General features: G+C 51.8%; 1 non-coding gene across 1 annotated transcript; it reads left to right on the forward strand.

The window, feature by feature from the left end:
* Positions 1 to 2217: 2217 nt before the first annotated feature.
* On the forward strand, positions 2218 to 2289 carry TRNAW-CCA. The gene has a single exon. It is a non-coding gene; the product is annotated as a tRNA-Trp (tRNA).
* The last annotated feature ends 855 nt before the right edge of the window (positions 2290 to 3144 follow it).

Here is a 3144-nt window from a genome sequence, read left to right on the forward strand (position 1 = left end):
TCCAAGATGAATAAAGTGTCAAAATTATAAATAAGAGGCGTTAGCTATGCCCATGGGCATGACTGCCTCCTTCCCTTCACTTTGGTAAGGCCCTGGCAAGCAAGTCTTATTTTTATTTATTTTTAAAGATTTTATGTATTTGTTTGAGTGAGAGTGAGCAAGAGAGAGCACAAGCCAGGGAGAGAATCAAACTCCCCACTGATCAGGGAGCCTGTAAGTTTGGTCGGTGGTGGGCCTGCATCCCAGGACTCTGGGATCATGACCCGAGCAGAAGCAGATGCTTAACTGACTGAGCCATCCAGGTGCCCAAATCTTACTTTTAAAAAGGACCCTATAACCCTACCTGCACAAATCTCTTTAATCCCTTCACCTGATGATATTACTACACTGTAGTTTAAAATAAAAACTAGCTTTTGGTTCCACATCTGGGGAGAAGGGCCAGGACATGACAGGTATATCTAAAAATCTGAGCAGGGCTTTCAAGAGTGTCTCTGGTCTTTCCTTGGGTGTGAAGCATCCCTTCCAGTAGATTCTGCACTCTTGACCTCTGTAGGAAAGGCACTGGCTGTTCCTCACAGTGACTTTGCTATGTGGCCAGTGCAGGAGATCCTCAAGAGGGAGCAGGGAAGGAAGTTCATCATCACCCAGAAAGAGAATCCAAACCTCAGAGTCTGGCATTTCAGTTACTTCTTAGATCTCTGAGAAACATTTCTGTCACTCCCTACCTCGCCACACCTTCCCCTAATCAGGGTCCAATTCACCTCTGGGCCATCAAGAGCAGTAAGTAAGGGACTCTTGTCTGGATACTTGTAGAGGCAGTCAGTAATCTTGGGCTAGTTGACACCAACCCCCACCCCCGCCCCCGCTGAAGACAGGGATAGAACCTTCTGGTCTCTGCTTCTCTGACAGTCTTCCAGCAGCTGTCTCAGGACTCACAGTTAACCCCAAAACTATTCTCACACTTGGCCATAAACACAAAATTTGACAAGACTCCTACCCAAGATTCATAGAATCTCTGGTGGCCTTAGGTGTCCCCAAGTAATCAGAATGGTGAGAGAGCCCTTCACCCCCCACCGGCTTCACTGAGAGCCTGACACACTCACTCTTTCCCTCCTGTAAAGAGTGAGGCCCATTCTGGATCGTTCCTTCCCCGAAGAACATCAGGCCCTTGTGGGGAATTGTATATATTAAAGTAATTGTTTCTTCACGTTCTTAGGCCAGGATAGTGCTCCATAGTATTAATGGCGTTAAAAAAAAAAAAAATTCAAGAGCTTATTTACTCATTTATTTAATAATCTTTTCTTATTTAATAAAAAAAAGGAAAAAGTACTGTCCAAAAGGAGGGACTTCAGACTCCCACGAGGTAGACAATGAGCCGTTTAAAATCATGCTAGGAAAAAATATTAACTAAATTATGTGCACAGTATTATGACAAGCGAGGTATTGTGTCCAATACGACCGCATCTCAAAAACGAATTGGAAGCCACCAGAAAGGAGGGGTGTGTGTGGTAATGTTCACTTTCTTGATCTGGGTGCCGGACACACGCGGTTTTATACTTCGTGGACGTGTAAGGGTCCTTTTCCATATGGGTGCCATCCCTCAATTCAAAGATCAAAACTCTTACTTGGGATTAGACCCGGCCCGTAAAACTGCAAAAATAAACATCGCGCACGATCATGTATGAGCAGGCGACCTCCGCCGGGTGGGGTTTTCAAGGACTCAGTCTTCCCGATATTGCGGTGACCCTCGTCAAAGAAAAGGTTTCCTTTTATGCTTTGCAGAGAATGAAAGAGCGGCGTCTTCCCAGCCTGGGCAACGAGGGCCCCCGGTGCCGGCTCGGGGCGGGGGAGGGGGTCGCCCGACCCGCCCGGCGATATCTCCGGCCCCGCGCCGGGGCGGCTGCAGCTCCTGTGTGCGGAGCGGGAGGCGGGCTGGGCTAGTCGGGCCCCGCCGCCCCGGGCTCCGGCGGGGCGGGGCGGGGCGGGGAGGGCTGGGCTGGGCGGCGACGCGGCACTCCCGCTCCGCGGCCCCAGCGCTCGAGCTTCCCGGAAGCCAAGGAGCGGAGCTGCTCGCGCCCCTCCCCTTCGGTGTGACCCCAGCGCCGGGCGGGGCGGGGGATGGGGGAGGGACCGCGCCTCTCGGCCTAGGTGTCTCGAGCCGCGGGACCGTGCCGGCGCAGCGAGGTCTTGAGCGACGCGGAGTCATCTATTCGCTGTGACCTCGTGGCGCAATGGTAGCGCGTCTGACTCCAGATCAGAAGGTTGCGTGTTCAAGTCACGTCGGGGTCATGGGTCCTTTTTTTCCTCCCCCGCAGTAAGGGGGACTGGGAGAAGCAGTCGTGGGAGACATTTGGCCTCAGGCAACCGTTGTTGTACTTGCAGCCGGCAAAAAACCCCGCTCTTTTTGCCTTGCATCGCGAGTCCGGGGTTTACGCAGGCGACTGCGAGAGGCAGACGTTGCTTCTGGCGACCGGTAGGAGGCGTCGCGGCCAGCACAGAGTGACACCGTTCCCCCCCGCTGCGCTCTGATTGCCGCCCTGCCCACGCCGCCCCGCCATCCACACTGGCCCCTGGGGCTACTGGTCCTCACTCTTCTCCCTGCTCCCCTCCCCCAACGCACTTGGGCCCCTCGGAACACCACCTGCTGAAAGGTTGAATGCGCCACCAGAAGGGTCTCTCGTCCAGGAAGGGGTCCCTCTGTCCCAAGAAGGACTGGGTGCTTTCTGCAGGTGTCTTCTTGCTCGCCCTGACCATCTTTTTTTTTCTCTCCCCCTCCAATGTTCCCTCTCACATGGATTGTTAACACCACTTGCAGAATCTCTGTGAATTTAACCACAGCCTTAATTCCAGGATACTCCCCTCAATATTGTTTGCTAATAATTACCAACCCCCCTCCCCCAAATCCAGAAAGTGCTTCCTGTCCACCAGTAGGGGGATGTCTAGGGGTAAAAAAGCAAGTTGCATAAAAATTTCAACACATACTGTATATATTAATGCTACATATTTACTATAAATCCATATTAAAATATGGATGGGAATTTTTTGCACCAGTTCTAGGAGAGTGGTTACCTCTGGGGAATGAGGAAGAAGAAGGGATGGAGGCAGAGTCTCAATTTTTTTTTTCTTTAAAGAAGCACCTCCAAA

This window comes from Mustela erminea, chromosome 18, assembly GCF_009829155.1.
Source record: "Mustela erminea isolate mMusErm1 chromosome 18, mMusErm1.Pri, whole genome shotgun sequence".
Lineage (NCBI taxonomy): Eukaryota > Metazoa > Chordata > Mammalia > Carnivora > Mustelidae > Mustela > Mustela erminea.